The following is a 21,330-nucleotide window of genomic DNA, read 5'->3' as shown; positions in this document are numbered from 1 at the left end:
TGACTGTGGTGCAATTGGTTGGGGATATGTACTTTCACACCAGTGTCTGTTTTTTCACTAGTGTTACATCCCTGTAGTGCCTGTTATATGTGCAAATGCATGTGTACGGCCACAGAGATGGATTTGGGGTGTGTTATGACAATCTGAATGTGGTTTGGATGTTGCTTGTTAAGTGAGTGTAGTTTCCCTAATGTTGTTATGCCCACACATTCATAGGATGTCCAGTTATCTGGCCGATATCATTGGTCTGGTCCCCATAACTGTTATGTACTCCTGACACATCAGTCGTATGTTGTGGGGATTGAGGTCACTAACTAATGAGAAGCAACTGAGTCGCAGAATTGTGATATTTTAGTCACTATATGTTAGGACATGCAGTGCTACTACATCAACTTTCGCAGCTTATTTACTCATATATTTTGGATGTGCCCCTATTTTCATGCCTTTGTTCCCCCACTTTGTCAGGCTTGGTCCAGATTCATTGCACTAAGGGGTTCTGAGCATACCTCTCCACTGCCAGGATTTTCACAGAATGTCCAGATGTTTGGCCCATACTTTTGTGCTGTTCCACAATTTATTTGCATTTGTCTGGTAAATCACTGTGAGGATCCAAGGATTTATGTCAGTGAAAAATGACATAACAGTTCAGTTTCCATTGTGATATCCTCTATCACCTCTAAACTAGAAAAATGCTACAACAAAATCTCTAAATTTGCCTCTAAATCTAAAAATACCAGCCATCACTGCCTAACCCTACAATCCCTGAATTGGTTTGAACTCCCAAACTACCTTGACTATCTCCAACTCACTACTTCACATAGACTCATATTTCACCCAACAAAATGTCCAGCTCTAATTAAAATCCTTCCCCCTTATATACCCAACAGAGCTCTCAGATCTGAAAATCAGAACTTAATCACTATCTATAAACCTAAACTTCCTGCTGGCCAACTTCTACTATCTTTCTCACTAGGCAAAAAATGGAATTCCCTTCCCTCCACACTAAGAACCATACCAAACTCAGAAAACTTCAAAACCAAACTATTCAAACACCTGTCTACTAAATGGAAATGTACCTGCCTTCACCCAACCTCATCCAAGTGGGTTCTCGCTCTGGTTCTGAAGCTCTACAACTCTCATCGTTATCTTCCTATGAGCCTATCTAAGCTCTCAACAATTTCTATAGATTCTCTCTAAGCTCTCACCTCCTACAGCTACCCTCACACAGCCCAACCTTGTAAATATTGTAAATAGCATTTTACTGCTGATGTGTGTATGTAAAGCGTATTTACATTTTCTTAAAATGTTTGTATGTAAACTGTTTCCACACCTAACCCATATCTGTTTTCCTCAAATGAAACTGTGTGATCCCTACCTTCAAGCTTAATGAATTTGTTAACTATGCATGATATTGAATGCATTCTACATGAGATCTTTAATATTAACTATCATATGTATCTAAATTGTATAATGCATCTTGGAGCTTTTCTCCCTGGGCCTCCACTGAAAATGGATCAATTCAGCCCAGTGGACGTCCCTCGTAATCAAATTGCAAATAAATACATAAATAAATAAATATCCTTCAGTAATTGTCTGCTGAAATACACCCTGTTGCTGTAGCACATGTCTTCGCTTCTAACAGCGATAGTTGAAATATGTCTCTAAATCTGGCCCATTCCCAGCCCTTTTACATGCTTTGTACAGGTGTCTTGCACTAAGAAGTTGAAAGGGATGGTTCTGAGGTCTGACTGTACTGCATGTTATGTACATGCATTTATACACACACACACACATATATATATATATATATATATATATATATATATATATATATATATATTTCCCTTTTTTATATATTTATATATGCATATCTATATTATTTATTCACCATTTCATATATATGTTTCAATATATATATATATATATATATATATATATATATATATATATAAATAATATATATGTGTGTATATGTCTATATACAACACATGGATGATTCCACAGAGCTTCCTCCCTAATGTTGTATTCTTCTATTACATATGTCTGAAAAAGCAACATTAATTTCTACAGCTCAGATAGTGTACTGGTACAGTCCTCTGACTATAGTGTACAGGCTCATGGTTGTGAGGCTTGGGACTGATATTTTTTTCATTCATATTAAATGACCAGAATGCATGATATGTTTGTTAAAGCATTGCATATTCATGCAACTCAGATGATGTAGTGGTATATTGCTGTGATCGTAGAGCACAGCATCCTGTGTTTGAGGCTTGGCAGTGCTTACTATTTTGTTTCTGGGTAGAACAAGGTGTGATGGATCCAGAGTGATTAAGGCACTTTTATGCAGTTGTAAGTGGGTTTGATGTATTATAATTTTATGTTTACCTTCCATAACATCCCCCTATGTGCTTTCATTAAATTAAATTCTTGTGTGACTATACTGTATGGGGCACTTGTGTTTATATGGGGGGTTTCACATATTTTCTAGACATCTCACTTTTGAACCTGCTACACTACGCTGGTTGACAAAAAACAGTTCCTACATTATTTCAGTTTACAAAAATTATTTTAACACTACTTTCCCATAGAAAAATAAGTTGTCTGTCTTGGTACTCATACCATGAGCACTTACATATAAAGCTGGTACTTTAGCTACTACACTATCCCAGCTTGAAAATTTAATTTCTATATTTACATTTATCTCCTAGGGGATGTTTCAGCTATGTTAAGCAGACAGCCATAATGCACACACCTGCTTAGCTATGCTTAAACAATCCATAGGTTAGAAGAAAAAGTTTATATTATTATTATAATGTTATATAAGTGAGTCTTGTGATATTCTGACAACTCAGTGGGGTTGCAGTCGTGAATTAATGGCATTCATTTGGCTTTCAGGCTTTTATCCTTCAGGAACTCCTGCTAATACATATCCCTGTTTTCTATCAACTTTCTAAGTGTGTGGGTCAATTTTTATGACATGTCCCTAATGTGTTATTTATTCCCCCATTATTTGTGTCTTTGTCAACATGCACTGCTGTAAAGAAATATTGGCATACATTTGCTTTCGTACTTCTCCCTTCCGTAATTCATGCTAATGCATAATCTATTCTTTATCAGCTTTCTATGTTTGTGAGGGCTATATGTGTGTTTTGTCACTTTTGAGGGATTTATCCCCCATTATGTGTGCATTTGCACATATTTCCTGCTTTACCAGGTTGCAAAAGTGTCGTACGGCACTTTAGCAATGCAGGGGTGTGTGTCACAGAACCTGTCATACACCCCCTGCATTGCTTTCATCATGCCAATGTTTCTTTCAGTGTCCACGGACACTGAAATGATCATTATCTTATTTTAATGTCTGCGGACATGGAAATACTGACATAATATTAGAGTAAAGCTCTAATATTATGCCAGTTCAGCTTAGAAAGTGCTGTACGGCACTACTTGGACATTCCCCCTGCACTCATTCACAGTTCGTGTCTGTATAGAAAGTACAGCAGGGCTCTTTAATGAATATTCATGTTGCGCTTCTGTGCTAAATGGACACAAACCACTCTATGCAAGAATAATCTTATTCTTGCATGGATGTTGTTCAATCCAGGGGAATAACTTATCACCTTTACCATCTTAACTTCCCTCCCTATTTCTACCCAACCCTCCCCCAAAGATGTCCCTGGACAAATTGGTTTGTTCCCAAACATCATTTCTAATCTACTTAAATCTTTAATGTATACTTGCAACAGTTATATATTCCGGAGTATATGGGAGCATTTTTTTGTTCTTTATGTGACACTATAAGTAAGGTGCTCAGTTATTTTTCAGTCAACTGTGATTTTATTAACTTCGGTAAAATTTATTTGGATGGTCAAGTTTTCCCAATTTTTTTTTTACGTTCAACTGACAGTAGCAGAGTGTGTTCTGTAACACCCCTCCACAATGTCTTAGTCATAAATATATGAATAATGGCCTGTAGAGATATGTCTGTAAGGCTTTCCTCATGCATGCAAATTTCTTTCTCCTGTTGAATAAACCCATCAATATATGGGACCCATCATGTTAAGCTGTGGCTCTGCATTGTTTACTCAAGTCATTAATCATTTAATAACAGAAATACTATTCCCCAGGAATACTGTTGAGTGAGGAAACAGTAGTATTAGGGGATAGATACAAAACGTTCTTAGTTGTGAAAAAAAAATATTCTCCTTCCATTTGTGGATCTGTGTACTCTTCATCACCTGTTTCAGACAATTGTTTAGATTTTATCATTTTGGAGAAAAAAAACTTACAGTTTATATCAACATCTTAATTCAAGGGTTGCTGTTTGGTAAAATGGCCCTTTTAGTATCCAGCTGCTTGAATCCCATTACCTCGCAGACAGAGACCTGGGTGACTTGGGACTTGCACAGCTTTCCACTCATGCTTGAACTTGAATATTGTGTTCAAGCGAGTTGTGGCAGCTGTGGGGAATGAGTGGAGCTGCAGTGCCTTGCATGACCACAGTATTCGAGTTTGAGCAGTGTTAGTGCAACAGCCATGTGGATATGAGTGCAGGCTGGGGTTTAAGTAGTGCTTGGGATGGGGCTTTATGTTTAGAGAGTGAGAAGTGAGTTTAGGTTTAGAGAGTGGGACAGGCTTTTTAGAGTTAGGGAGTGATCAGGGAATTCATGGTTTAGGGAGTGGAAAAGGGGTTTTAGGTTTAAGGAGCAGGAAGGGAGTTTTATGGTTAGTAAGTAGGAAAGGGAGTGCTATTTTAGTGGCAGGGAGCAAACAGGGACATTAAGGTTAAAGAAAGGAGTGAAGATTTAGGTTTAGAGTGAGGTAAGGTTTTTGTGTTTGGGATGGGGTCCAATGGTTAAGGTCAGGGACCTGGTAGGAGTTTATATAATAAGAGTTAGGATTCTGGTAGTGCTATGTAGTTAGGTATGGTTGGGTGGTGGGAAGGAGGGATGAACAATTTACTAATATTGAGCTGCTGGAAGCTAGGGCACTTGTCAATTAGAGCAAGGGGCAGTGAGCAGCTATGTCTCAAAGCAGTTGCATGCAAGCAGTTGTAGCAGACCCTACTCATTTAGTAACTTGAGCAGGTTTCATATAACATTTTTACACCTTATATCTGCCCTCCTTCTTAGTGTGGACACATGTCTGCAATTAAGTTATAAAATTTCTACCACTTAAAAAATATTAATTTCAAATGGAAACTTTTATCAGATGATACTTAAGAATAATAGGACAAAAACAGAAAAATGAATTATAGGACACAGACTGAAAAATCTTAAAAAGTTTTGAAGGTTAGCAGAAACAATTTACATATTTGTTTATTTTACATTTGTTTAATTTTACATTTGTTTAACAGGAAAGTCTGAGTGGACAGAGTCCATTTTCAGAGGAGGAGAAATGCTCTACAAAATGTGACAGTACATACAACATAAGTAACAGTAAATACAGCATGACAAGCAATATATGCAGCATACGTTACAGTAGATACAGCAAGTCTAACAGAAGATACATCAGATATGGAACTTAACATAGTGATAATATTAACATACAACCTATAAGAATTAATATTTGTAAAGGGAAAATAATTCTAGATTTATCACACATTTAAGAATAAAAAGAAAAAAAGAAAAATCATAATACAAATAAGATCACTGTCCAAGAGACAGGCTGAATAATTAATGGAGAGTGTACTTATGATAACAGGAGATCAGCCAGGGGTGTTGCATGAGCAGAGGCAAGTATCAGTTAGATCATTTTTGAGTAGTTTTTTTTAAACTGTTGTGTATTGTCAGTGGTTATAATATTATGGGGGAGGGAGTTCCAGGTTTTTGAGACATGGGAAGAGTATAAGGAGTTTCCTGCAGTGTTGTTAGTTTTAGAGACTTGCAGTAAAGATTTATTTGATGATGGTAGTGTTCAAGTGTTAAAGTAAGATTGCAGTAAGCTTGGGAGAGCTGTAGTTTTTTGGGGGTTAAAGAGTAATTTGTGGGCCAAAATTAAATGGTTGTATGCAAAAAGCTGAGGTAGTTCAAGCCAGGAGAGTTTTTTGAGGGATAGATAGTGATGTGATCTGTGTAATGATCCAGTAACAAATTTAGCTATTTTGTTATTGCATGTATTCAGTTTATCTAAATCTGTTTTTTGAAGTTGATAAGTATGGGTGAAGCATATAATAGAGTCGTTAGTAGGTGGGTTCTGGCTATGGCAGCTCTTGAGGAGTCTGTTAAAAATTTTTGGTTTGGTCCAGTTAATTTTTTTTTTTTTTTGAGTCCAGTTGTTAAGGTTGGGGAAAAAGCCTAACAGCACAGCAGACTGCATATGTCATATTATCTTGTGGAATACAAAATGCAGCAGAGACCTCCAGCCTATAAAAAATAATGGGGTCTTTTTGCTTCAAATAGAAAAAAAATGCAGTTACTTCCCAAAGAATCAATTGGAATAACAATACACGTGCATTTAAGCATAGTCCTACAGAGTCAAGGCACAGTGTCTTTTAGCAAGTCACTTTAAGCTTATCAGCAATTTGCTTTCTTCTGGTTTTCCTTCTGCAAGACAATATGTCAAGGTTAGTTCTGGTCTCTTCCTCCATGGCTTTCTTTGCAGTGTAATGCTTTTTCCCAGAATCACTGCTCCGGGTTCAAAGTCATCCTCCAGGAAGGGTGAATGACTGTCACTTGGCTGACTTCTGCCTTCCACTTTATACAACATTGATTGATTATGAAAACCAGCAAACGTCTGAGAGCCTACTTTAAATAAATCTGTGAGGTTTCTGCATTTCTTAAAGCACTAGTGCTATTTAATGCAGCATTTTATATACAGTAGATAGACGATTATCTGAAATTGATTATCCAAAATGTCAATTATCTGAACGCAGACTTCCAAAGTTTTGGGGTAGGAAAAATCAAATTCTGAATATATACATGTTATACATATTCAATTGCTTGTGTTTTTTGAGCTTGTAGCATGACAAATATTCTTTATTGTCCACTGGAATTGATGAACAGTTGGAAAGTGTATTCCCTGCATGCAGAAAAAAACAGGATTTTAGAAGTTTTTTTTTTATCTGATTCAATGTATGTTTGATTTTCCGAACAGTTTGATTATCCGAACTACACTAGGTCCCAATTAGTTTGGATAATCGACTCTCTACTGTACTAAAATTCACCAAAATATCTCATATTAGATATTTGCAGCAGCACTACTGAAACTCTTTCATGTCACTTTCATTCATTTTTATGTCACTCAACAAGAAACACCATGATAAACTAAAGTGCCACTCCCCACCCCATGTAGCAATTCTCTGGTTTCATGTTCAGTAGATGAACTGTGGGCCTTAGGCAAGTCATCCATTTTGTGGTATGATGGACTTGATCTATGTTCACTATAAATTTGAATGTTTATAAGGACAGAACTACCCCTAGCAGTTTCATGTTTCTATCTTGCTGATGATTTAACTGCATCAAAGAAGCATAGGCTGTCATAAGTATGAACTACTAGTGGAAGACGTGATATTTTATTGAGTAGAGGGCCCACCTGACCACCAAGCATCCCTTCTCGGTAGTGGAATATTGGTTTCTGCTCTACTCAACTTCTGACTCAGAAGACATATAGTGCATTAACTTCATCATAGGGCTGTGATGCATTGGTATATAAATTATAACAGGCCAGATAAAATCTGGAGGTGCTAAGACATGCTTTGAATGCAATATTTTCAGTAACTGCTTAAAAGCTATTGTCTAGGTATTGTGTGGTGAAAAAGCTTGATCTTTCAATCTGGCATCAGCTGTTAGAGAGATTTGCCAGTATCCGTTAGATCTAATGTAGTCATGGATCTTGCCTTCACCAGTCTTTCAGTTAGATCATGCACAATAGGCTTTGGGTAGCTGTTACAAGTGAAAATGATGTTCAGCTTCCAAGTATCATTAAAGAAAATGATGGTTTAATTATGCTTTGGAACTAAAACTATAGTTCCATTTTTTATTCCTATATCATGCTCATCTTAATTGTCTTTTGTACTTCCAATTACCATGCCTAGTTCTGTATCTCTGCCATTCTGTAATGTTTTAAGTTAACCTTTTCTCCAGAAATCATGTCAAAATTGTTGGTATGTATGTGGTCTGGTCTTCCATTTTTTGTGTGCCCAACCCAACCGTCTATATCAGTTAATTCTTCTACTCCTTTTAAATTAACCCAGATGGCCAGCAATCTATTTCCGGCAGAGAGATACCAAAACAATTGCTATTAATCCATTTTGAATTTCCTGCTTTCTGTATTTCTATAATGTACCTCTTGCTGTGTGGCCTTGTTTATTTCCATGTTCCCATATGCTGATACATATATTCACTTTCTGCCAATCTGACAAGTTGGTTTTGTGTTTTATAACACTTTTAAATGGTGATTTTTCTTCTTCCAAAGTTCCTCTGGCAATATCTAAAAAAAGCACAAGGGCATATGACATATAACAGAGAAGGACTAAAATCTTTTGAGGTATGTGGTACTTCTCCAAGACAGACATCATATATATAGTATTACCGGTTTCCACTTTGTACCGTCTTCAATAACTTTTCACAGCATATTTTTTTATCTGTTTGTTAACCAGGTCAGCTCACTGGACATACTTCCCTTTTTCAGGGGAAGCCCATTAGCACTGTCTGGTTAAGTGAGTTGCTCAGAGTCACACAAGAGGCCGATGTAGGTGTAAGAAAACAGAATATGTACCTTTCTGTACAGGAAGCTGCTCAGTTATAGCTCATAGCCTCCATCCTTTGTGCTAACTGCCTAATATAGAATTTAATGTTTGGTTACAACATTGCACTAAACCATCTGTCTCAGAATGGTACAATGAAGGTAACAATAACTTGACTTTATAACTTTCAGAGGATCCACCTTGGATCCTGGGAACTAGTGCCCCATCAGTCTGATGAGCCTGATCTGCAAGGCCATGGAACGTATTATCATGGAACTTATAAACAAAGACATTGGCAAACTACAAACACTGGACCCCACCCAGTTTGGGTTCACAAAGGGCCGATCTTGTCTCCTGAACCTTACTGACTTCTTCAAATCAGTCTCCGGAGCTGTGGACAAGGGTAGGTTGGTCCACACAGCCTATGTGGACCTCATCAAGGCCTTTGACCCCATTCCCTACTGTGGAATCATAGACAAACTTACTAAACTGGGCATTAATCCCTACGTCACTCGATGGGTTGCCAATTGGCTTACCGACAGAACCAACACTGTAAAAAATAGCCGACTCCAAATCCAGGTCCAGACAAGTGACAAGTGGAGTAGCTCACGGTTCAGTCTTGGGACCGCTCTTGTTTGGCATCTACTTCTCTGAAGTACAGACCAACACTAAGGGACTCTGGCTAACAAAGTTCACAGATGACTGCAAACTGGCAGCCATTACTGAATCCCCAAATGATGTGGATATTCTACAAAAGAGACTTACAGAAACAGATGCTTGGTGCCAGAGCCAAGGGCTCAAGCTCAATGCCAAGAAATGAATAGTTATCCCCTTTGGGAAAAAATATGTACCCATGAATTACCACATAGGTATCAGTACACTAAACATCGAAAGTGTGATAAGAGACTTAGGGACACAGGTGGACAGTGGTCTCACCTTCGATAACCACATCGCCACAACAGTCAGGAAATCCTTCTATGTGGCACACCTCATCACTAATGGCTTTTCATGCAGAAAAACAGAGGTCATTGTCCCACTGTACTCATCCCTCATTAGACCCATTATAGAATACAACGCCCGATTTGGTATGTATCTCCCATGACATCAGAAATACCTCACTAGGGGAGAGCAAGATGGCTGCTGTCCTGTAGGGAGTGCTGAAACACAGTGGAGCATTCTACCTTAATTGTTTATACAAATACAAGTGAAATAAAGAGCTTTCTACAACTAAAAATAAGCTGATTAGTCAACTAACAACTTGATGTACGTACCTGAGGGAAGAAAAATTCTAAATCTCTTACAAAAAGACAAGATTGCTGCAGATTAGTACCGGGGTCCATGCACATGTGATCTCAGTGCAGATAATATCCAGGCTGGTGTGATTCTAAAATGCAATACAGAAGAAGATCTACTAAAATACATCAAAGGAGAACAATCAAAATGCCACATGAACTAGAATCTATGGAAAGCCAGACTACCAAATCAAAATTCTCATCAATAAATTCACCTGAAAAAGATACAACATCCAAAAGAGCCAGAACTAATAAATCTATGGAATCCAATAAAAATGCAAACCCAAATAAAAACAAAACAGAAAACTCTAACTTAGAAGATCTTAAAATGGCATTACAACCCATTCATAAGGCGATACAAAATCTGTCAACTCAAATAAATGCAATTGGTTCATCTACAGACAAAATACTCACAAGGATGGACAAAATTGAATCTAAAATCATGGATCAAGACATTAAAATAGAAAGCATTCAAAAAGCGGCAGAAACCAACAAAAATTCTATTCAGGATCTCCAAGCAAAAATTCTGGATCTCAAGCCAGATCTAGATGCAACAATATAGTCACAAGGGGCATCCCTGAAAATATTGAGCAAAACAAGTTGATGGACACATTAACATCAATATTCTCGTTATTCCTAGGAAGCGACCTAGAAGCTAACCAAATTACTATTGAAAGAGTGCACAGAGCTCTGAGATCATCCCTAGTGTTAAATTACCCAAGAATTGTTTATGCTAAGATTCTTAACTTCTATCATGTCAATAAACTGTTATCCGCCGCTAAAACCAAAAAATCGGTGGAGTGGAATGGGTTGAGAATAAGCATTACACAAGATCTGCCATATCAAATCAAACTAGAAAGACAAAAACTTGCCCCTTACTGTGAATTCCTCATAAACAAGCAAATCAAATTTCAAATGAAATATCCCAGTACGCTCATTTTCACAACTCAGGATCACAAATATTCAATGAACAACAAGGAAGAAGCAGCATTGGTGTTTCTCAAACTATTTAAAATCAGTCCAGAAAAAAATATACATAAGGCTTGATAAACGCTCACTATATAATAGCAGACATACAGCAGAAATAAAGAGATGTATTCCATTCATTATGGTTACCCTGATTTGGTCACTCATACCTGCATTCCTTTCGTCTTCTCCTGGAAGTCTCATATCGGGAAGGCCTTCAATCCGTGGCCGGGTGTAGACGCTGGATCCTGGGCCTGATCTCCTCGTGGTCATCTGGATGGCGGATGGACTTCAGCTCCCATTAATCCACAGCTTCAACGCAACCTCTGCATACGTGATGACCTCCCATGATGCAGCGCATTCTTATAGAGACAGCGACTGGTACTGCACATATCTGCACTTAAAAAGAGAAGATCAGGAATTTAATGAAAACAATTCAGTAAACTTGCTTTCCAAATTGCAATCACTTGGAGGACTTAACCATTTAACTGCTATGGACATACTCCATGGTATACAATGATACTAAGTTACTTTAACCATTCCCCAACTGTAGTACTGATATATGTTTTTATTACTTAATAGAAAATTAGCTTAGACAAACTCTGTACAAATAAAAGGTTAAAACATAGAAATCACTTATGAGACTCGGGACTTTCTTTCTTTTACATTCTAACTATCCAAAAATATAAAAGGTTTGATTATATAGATGAGTATGTAAGATCTTGAATAACTTATACTTGGCTCACTGTACATTAAGGTACATTTATAGCACAAGCATAAAAATGTGATTTTTGTTCCTTTTTAGTGTTCAAATGCTGGTTCTGAAGACTTTCTAGATATCAAAGTTATTATACATACATGGCTTGGATGGAGAATGTTTAGTTTAAATAAGAGCTACTAAGCTAGTTTTTCCACAATTGATCTTGTATAAAAGCTTTACTATAAATATATGTGTAAATTAGGAATTCTCACAATACCTTTAGTTGGTGCTCTCATTGATGTTTCAGGAAAATGTACTAAAGATAGCTTAGTTTTCTATGCTTTTTTGGGAAAGGCTTAGTGAATTGGGATACATGTTGAACTGTGAAAACACATTTCTAAAATCTAAAATGAGGTACTATTTCTTTTACCTAACAATTGTTTATCGAACAAGAATAAGTATCCCACCCTCTTCCAGAGTAGCAGAGTTAGTGGTTAGGCACTGGGTTAAGACTGGAAGAGTTCCTCATCTATGTCTAACTTTTTCATGTCATGTACGGTTTCCTTCTGTGCTGATTGTATTTACCATTATAATCCATAAATACCGGATATGGCTACAGTTACTAATGAAATCATGTGGACGTTAGCTTCATGGAATGTTAAGGGTTTACAAACAGATAACAAAAGAAAACTGTTCCTGTATCTTGTGTTTAAATCTAAACTAGACTTTATTATGATACAAGAAACACACTTACTAAAGGAACAGTGGAACCTCATGGCAAAGAAAAGATGGATTAAATCCATCATAGCAGCAGGCAAAAAAACTAATAAAGTAGGAGTTGCTATCATCATTAAAAACTCTTTCCAACAGGATATCTTAAAGCAGGATTCAGATCCAGAAGGCAGATGGTGCTATTTTGTAACCAAAATTGATAGATTAGATAAACCAGTTTTAATTATGAACATATATGCCCCGTGCACCTTCCAACACAACTTTATAATGGGCATTTACAACTTAATAAACTCCTTTCAAGAACATTACTACATTCTAGGGGGCGACTGGAACTCCATTCAGGACCCAAAAATAGATAGAACAAGCAATAAAACTAAATTTAACTCACAGGCCACTACTGCTCTCTTTGAAATTAAAAACGATTTTAGATTAACTGACCCATATTTTAATATATTTTCTCACACGGACAATAAAGGATTTACTTTTTTCTCCCACTGCCATAAGACTTGGTCCAGACTGGATTTTTTCTTAATTTCAGATATCTTTCTACACTTTGACCTTTCACTTTACACAGAACCTAGGTCTCTCTCAGACCATTCTAAAATTACTTTAACAATAGATTGGTTACATAAAAACTCCCCGAAAAACTATAATAGATGGTGGCACCTAAATCCTAACCTATTGGAAAAGACTGAGGTTAGAAAGGAAATTGACATTTTGTTAGACCAATGCATACTATCCCTTACAGATAATAATAGACCAATTGATATAACATGGGCTACCACAAAAGTCTTAATCAGAGGGATGCTAATTAATAAATTTGCTTTTTATAAGAAAAATATTCTCACCAAAGAAAATAGTACCAAGGAAGAAATAACTAAGCTTGAGCTGAAGATGCAACAGAAATATTCCTCGGAAATAGAGAATTCTATTAATCAACTGCAGGTTAATCTATTATCTCTACAAGCAGAAAACCTGTCATTTCACGAAATTAAAAACTTAGCCAATTACTCACAATGGGCGCAACTTCCCTCCAGATTTTTAGCAAGGTTACTTAATCAACATAAACCTACTCCATATATTTCGGAAGTTATCTTTCAACAAAATAGATATCATAATTCACAAGGTATAATTAAGGTATTTGAGAAGATATATGAAGAAGTGTACAACCCTACCCCCACGATATTCAATGAACAGGAGTTACATCTATTCCTTAATAAATTAAGTTTTCCCAGAATAGATGAACAACAACAAGCTCTTCTATCAGCTGAGTTTACACAAATGGATATTAATACAGCAATTAACAATCTCAAAAATAATAAGGCACTGGGTCCAGATGGTTTCTCTGCTGAGTTTTACAAATGCTTTAGTTCTAAGATGTCGATTATATTCTATCATCTCTTTAAGCATATTATACAAGTTGGTATTACTGACCCTCATCTGAATGCATCTAGAACTATATTAATACCTAAACCGAATACTGACACCACCAACCCTAATAATTATAGGCCCATTTCTATTATTAATTTGGATATGAGAATTATGGCAACAATATTAGCTAATAGAATTAAAACAGTAATTACAAAAATTATTTCTCCAGAGCAATCAGGGTTTATTAATCATCGGCAAACAGTTGATCAGACACTTACTCTTGATGCAATGATATCTCTATCCTTAATCAAACAAACACCTATTTACACCTTAGCTATCGATGCATCTAAAGCATTTGACAGAATTAATAAGCCATTTTTGACCACTATTCTGCAAAAATTTAGTTTTCCTACACAGTTTATTCATTATATCAACACTTTGCATACAAAAGCATATACCATTTTACAAATAAACAAATATAGCTCAAAGAAAATAAAAATTAACAATGGGATAAGACAGGGATGTCCTCTATCATTTATTTTATTTAATTTGTATATTGAATCGTTATTTTTACTAATAAAACAGAGAACACTTCACAATATTCCTGTCTTATTTAACACTGAGATAACACTGTCAGCATACGCAGATGACTTAAATATATATTATTCCCTCCCCAACACTGACCTTAATAAGATAAATAATTCATTAGATATATTTTCTAAATTTGCGAACTATAAGGTAAATATGGACAAATCAACAATATTCCCTTTAAATAACTACGCACAATACCCAAATGTATTTACTCCACCAAATATAAAAATCAGAGACCACTTACACTACCTAGGAATATCATTCTATACAGATGCACATAATTATTATCAAGATAATGTGGATAAAATATGGTCTAGTGTACAAAAAGATTTGGAAAGATGGACACAACTTAAACTCCCTCTTTTATTGAGAGTAGCCATTATTAAAATTAATGTTCTCCTGAGAATACTTTACATATTCAATGCAACCAACACACTGATACATAATAAAGTTTTCAATAATATCCAAACAACCCTATCGAAATTTATATGGCACCCAAGACCTATCAGGATAAATTATCAAAAACGTATGTATCCTAAGGGCAAAGGTGGATTGGGACTGCCTGACTTTAGACTATATTATGAAATTAACAAAAGTAGCAGAATAATCAATATTGCAAGTTATAGGGATGAACCCAATAAATGGTGCCCAATTTGGGTGAAATTATACCATAATTATGTTAAAACACTACGATTTAATCCCATGGCTCTCCCATTCTTAGATGGAACGTCCAGGAGAAGATATAAAATTCAAAACGACCTATGGAAACAAATTAAAATCACACAAAATCTTTTCAAATCACTGAATTTATACACAGCTTTCTTGACACTCCAACCATTACATCTTAATCCCAATATTCAATTAAATGATAGGATGATTAATTTGAATCCATACCCACTGCTGAGGGAAAAAAACAGTATTAGACTTTCTTCTACTTAATCAGGAATCTGTAGCCAACATGAGGAACAAGTTAAATCTACCGACTAAATATACAACCATGATAAGACAATTAAAAGAAATATGTTACAGATTTTGGGACGGTATCGACATCCCAGACTCGCACATAGCTACATGTAAAACCTTATGGGATCTGTTGACACAGAAAAAGAAAATGATCTCAAATGTCTATAAAATCATTACATCTATTAGATACACTAAAGAGGCTATACACTCTACTTACCGGACAAAACAGGATTCTACGATTACCTCCAACATAATTGCACAGGCGATTCAAAAATACTCCAAATCTATACCCCTCCAAAAATTGAGATATACTCAACTTATGATTTTAAATAATGCGTATTTTATGCCCTCAATCTTAAATAAGATGTACAAAGAGATTCCACCACACTGCCAATTCTGCCCTTCGAAAGAAGCAGATATCATACACATATTTTGGAGCTGTAAATGCTCATACAAACTTTGGTGTGCCCTAAGGGTCAAATTAGAAAAAAATGGAGTATGAAAAATCAACTTTATCTTGGAAATTTGCTCTCCTGCACATCCGTCCACTAGGATCAAATATTAAACATATGCATCTTCTAGTAACAACATTTATGTTAATAAAATATTACATCACCCTAAATTGGAAAGACAGGTCTAAGATATCATGGGAAGGATTTAGACAAATAGCTAGAAAGCAACTATGTGCATATAAATATCTGTGGTATTCCATGAAGCAAAAAAACAATACAGAAGGATACTTGGAAATTGATATCTGAATATATTCTGTCATGACATTACTTCATAACTATGAACTCAATCCATTTAGATATAGATGAGATTTGTATATAGTTGTGTTTAGTGTGTAATTTCTATTTTGTTTTAGATTTGTTTTGGATATTTTTGTATTCTATTAATATAATCCTAATAAAAAGATTTAAAAAAAAAAAAAAAAAAAAAAAGAAATACCTCACTAAAAGAATCACAGGCCTAAAGCAGATGCCCTATGCTGACCATCTAAAAGAACTCCAGCTATACTCTGTCGCATATCGTCTACTCAGAGGTGATCTCTGCTTAACATACAAGGCCATGTCAAACCCAGAGCTGTTGGACATGCTACACATAAAGAAATCCCAATCCCTCAAAGCCACATGGTCCAGGGTTCAAACCTTGTCATCACAATGAACAAAACATGCAGGAGGGATAGGTTCCTGACCCATAGACTCCCCAGACTCTAGAATAGACTGTCCATACATGTCAAGCAGAGCACCTCTTTGGCCCTCTTCAAAAGGAACCTTGAAGATTGGATGGGAGATAGGACATTCACCCCAGGGAAAATGTCAGTTGCCCTGCTAGACAGGGATCCAGGGAAGTAAATATTGTGGGAAGAAACAGCCAGGGAATTGTGGCTAGGCTTGTATAGGTCATAGGGCTGATAGCCTAGTACCAACCTATGAACCTATGAACTTTGGCACAGTTGGCACATTAGTATAGATATAAATGGAGTCCTCCGGTCAGAATATTTCTTTTGGTATCTCTACTGTGGAAAATAATAAGACTCATAAGACTAACTCCCTAGCTATATATTCATCACTAGCCTTACATAGTTAAATAGCTTCAGGATACTTGGTTATGTAGTCCAAAATAACTAAAATGGCTCAACAATAGCAACTTGTTTAAACAGTACCTCTATGGTAGATATGGGAATCAAAAGATTTTTTTAAGTGAGAATCAGTAATACAGTATTCATGGCATCTAGCACAGAAATTTTCAACTTTATTCATTATTGTTTGCCAGTGAAACCTTCTTAGGATCCATATTTTATCCTTGGCCATTCCAAGGTGTCCTTCTAAAATATGACAATTTGCTATCCTCGTCACTAGACTTCTGAAGGTTTTGAAAATTAGTAACCCTCACTTACTATTAAAAAGTAAAGAGCAACACTGACTTTCTTTCTTTAATTATGATTTTTGCTTTGGCCATCATTGGATGAAAAAGGGTTGTTTAAAAATATATGAAATGTAATTCAGAGCATATAAAACCCCCATATAATCTTTGGGCAATTCAGCTCCTAGACCCCCAACATAATTTAGTTATTTCTTCCACAGCAATAACAGTGCAGTCTTGGCCAGTTAGGCTGACTTGAAAGGATACAGGAAAAAGCAAAGTTGAAGAATAAGAGTGAATTTATTTTTAATAAAGGTCTTTGTTCAGGCCATCTTGGAATGAGTAGCTTGTTTAAAAAGCTTAATGCATTTCTTTTCTCCAGTTGTCAGAAACCCATCTTGCCTAGTTAGGATGTAATGAATGAACACAAAAAGCAACTGAAGAGTCAGGCAAACTGTGAGAAAAAGATGGTGTAGATGGGCCAGGATGGGGAGGAAAGACCTGGGAGGCAATGGATGATGTGGATGGGTGGGTGGGGACATCGCGAAGCCTGAGAGATCAAACAAAGCCAATTGTGGGAAAATCCTGATATACTCAAACAACACAGGAGTGGATTATTGCTATTATACAATAACATTATTCAAAGAAAGAAATTGATTACCTTTCTTAAATATGTGTTTCTATAAGGCCACTTTAGTTTCCCTCCGCACTGTCTCTTCTCTGCTAATGTATTGTGAATGCATATGGGACATGACAAAAACATGAGGAAAACCAGGTATGATTCTGTTTTAGTTTTGCAGAATATACCTGATTTTTCTCATATGTTGGTATGCCCGCAGTATAGAATGGTATTGTCTGGCATATACTAACAGAAAGTGTGGCTGCTCAATGGTGCTTTAGCAGTCGGACTTTTTACTATTAGTATATTCTTTATTTACAATGGGCACAGTGGCCAGGCTGTTCAGTCAGCCTGCTCAGTTTTGAATACTAATGATCCTGTATTGTATAACTGAAGATAAAAACTGGCTTATTTATGAAAATGAAACTTTAAATGTAACAGAAAACTAGATGTATAAAAAAGATAAAAATTAAATATAAACAGTCTGTAAAAATGGTGTTGTTTCATAACCTAAAGGTAAAATAATCTATGTAAATACAGATTAAAATATTGTCTATTTCTATTAGAACTACTTTTCTAAACATCTGATAGGTTTAAGCACATTGGTTCACCTTCTGATTTTATTTCAGACACTGATTCTTTTGGCCCACACCTTTATATTATTTGTAGAGTTTTAAATCATTATTTGTCATTCCCTGGAAAGGCAGATTATCTGTAATATTGTATGAGCACTGGGCAGGGAGTGTGATATTTAGGGTATGAACTGATAGACACATTTATTTCTTTATAATTCAGAATGCATTTTGCAGTGGTACTATTATTGGATATAGGATAAATAATGATTGAAAGTCAGAGCAAACACTGCTCTTAGGAAAGATACTAGAGCCATTCTGTTTCTATTCAAAGAGCCACATCAGCTGCCTAATTCACATCTTCAGAGACAATGTGCATTTGAATTCAAAGCCATTTTGCAAATTGTAGCTGCCAAGCCCGGCTGCAGAAATATTACAACTGTGATGGCAGCTTGCAAAATCATATATATAACAACTGCATTCTGTGGTATGGGAAAATACTCATAAATTAACCATAAAAGTACTAACAGCAAATTTTATTTCTTTAGGTACTAATTCTTTTCCAGTTTGGTAGACCAGACAACATCTGCCAATTGTGAAGCACAAGCGGGAACAATGCAATGTATGACTGCAGAACATTTTTTTCTGAAAAAGAAACCTGGTAGCAATTCAAAGTTATGACCACCTGGTTTAAATGAAGAACACATGCTGGGTCTCCCTTCCTCTACTCATACACATATTATTTTCTGCTTCCACATGGCCGCAGCTACTGACACAGAAATTAAAATGGCCTTTGATAATTGCCTTTGTGAAAAATTATCCAGTGCAATTATGTCAAATAATAAATACAACTTCTTGTAAAACTTGAGGTACTCATGCATATACATGAAAATATATAGAGAAACCATCATATGTGTCAAATGTTTGAATAATACTATCAGTTTCAGTTTTTAGGTTTATGCAGTAATTAGTGATGTGTATTTATATGTGCTTGTGTGTTTGTGTGGGTGCGCATGTGTAGAATGAAGTGATTACTCTATTATGCCTACTAGATCATATAATTTCTGAACTGCATTGAAATGCATACATTTATCAGGATTCTTCCACATTCCTTTTATCCATTGTAAATGTTTCTGTTTATTATGTCTTCTGCTATGCTCGCTTGTTTTATTTTGCTGCTGGTGCTGTTTGCAAATTTCAGGTATACATTATAAGTGAGAGCATGACCACAGGATCCCACTTGGTACACAAGGGCTGTATTCTGTGCATTTTTTTTTGTTGTGCCTTTATTCTGGTATTATTACACTTGAGTCTATGTTGTATTTGTATATGTCTTACATGACTGTGGGTGTTAATTGTTTCTTTGCATCAGACTATTTTTTGTAGATTCATTTATAAATGTTATCCATGTTGTTGTTAATGCTAATTTTGTGTTGTGGTAGGCTGTGCTTTTAATATTGTTTTTATGTGGCTTTGTGCTTGTTTTATGTTGGGTACATTCATAGTGCTCTGTGCTACTTTTTAATGCCAAATATGATATTTCCTTATTTTATTAGCTGTTTTTAGCAACATCAGTTATTTGTATTCATCTTTACAGTGTTGCTTTGCAGAAACTCATAGAGTTTTTAGCTCTACCCATCAGCTTTAATTGTGCTTTTAGGCAGTTCGTTGATTTAGTACATAGCACAGCTTGGTGTAGTTTTTAATACTTTCCTTGCAGTTAGTGTTTCAAACATAAATACAGTGTTATTACTCATAGATTTATAACTGTATTAAGTATTTGTTTACTGCTGTTGCATTGCTTTATTGCATTTGTTTTTCCTAGGTGTATTTTGTACTTCCTTGTTTTGTTTTTACAAGTTCCTTCATGATTGTGGTATTTAATTTTATATATCCATTGTATTTAATATGGTTTTTGTAGTATTTTTCTTCAGGTCTTATTTTTTAGATTATATCTTTTATTCTATATTTCCCATTTGTTTAGTTATTTCCTTTTACTAAATTTGTATTTTTCTTTCTCTGTTTGGTGTGACTTTTTAATCTGTCATATTGTCTTTGTTATTTTTTAGTTATTGTTTGTTGATTGTGTTTTTTTTTAATTAGTCATTTCCTCCTTTCTAGTCTAATTTTATTTCATTTTTTTGCCTATATTATAACTGTGGCTTTGTCCATGTTTTATCAACGATCTGCTACACCCCGTATCTATAAGTAGTTGTCAGTGTGATAAATATAAATTGCATGTAGAAATTATTCAGTGAATTTAAAAAGTCACCATATAATTATAAAAGTAATTTTATAGGGAGACTGCATCTGTTGATGTTGTTAGCCAATGGCTTTCAGAACCCTATTATTTATGCATTCTGACTTTAAAACTGCTTAGACTCAGACATACCCTGAGTTTATACAATTTCATAAGTAGTATGTTTTTATGGCTTTGAAGATTTAGTGCTGGATTTCAGAAGATCAGAACAATTCTGGGTTTTTCAACTGGAACCTATAGTTTAGTGTAACTTTTCTAGGACCTTAAGTAGCTACTGTTCATAATGTTGCTTTCAAGTATTGCCCACAAAGAAGGATGGGGACTGTGTATTGATTCTGCTGATTATAATTTGTGTAATGTAAGTACAGTGACATACCCTCCACACACACTTTTTTTCCTGGTATCCTAGCACCCCAGCATGGGATTTGCCTGCACTTTCTCTTCTTTGTTGATAAGAGGGTATGAGAGGGTATTCTTAAACTTTAGTGGTATATTTCCCAGGTTTGTAAAGGACTGTTATTTTATATTCTTGAAATTAAGGGGGTCCCACTGGGGAATATTTGATTAAATATTAGTTACAAAGGGAGAAAAATGTTCTGTTTAAGTACTATATAAACATTTGAACTTAGGCAAAAAGGACTGCAGGAATTTCTTATTGACATGCACTTGACAGCATGACAAATCTCTGTTTTGGTAATGGGGGTGCATTGACATT

Source organism: Protopterus annectens, chromosome 1.part1 (genome assembly GCF_019279795.1).
Source record: "Protopterus annectens isolate FY-2018-M chromosome 1.part1, PAN1.0, whole genome shotgun sequence".
Classification (NCBI taxonomy): domain Eukaryota; kingdom Metazoa; phylum Chordata; order Ceratodontiformes; family Protopteridae; genus Protopterus; species Protopterus annectens.
Note: the sequence above shows the minus strand (reverse complement) of the source record.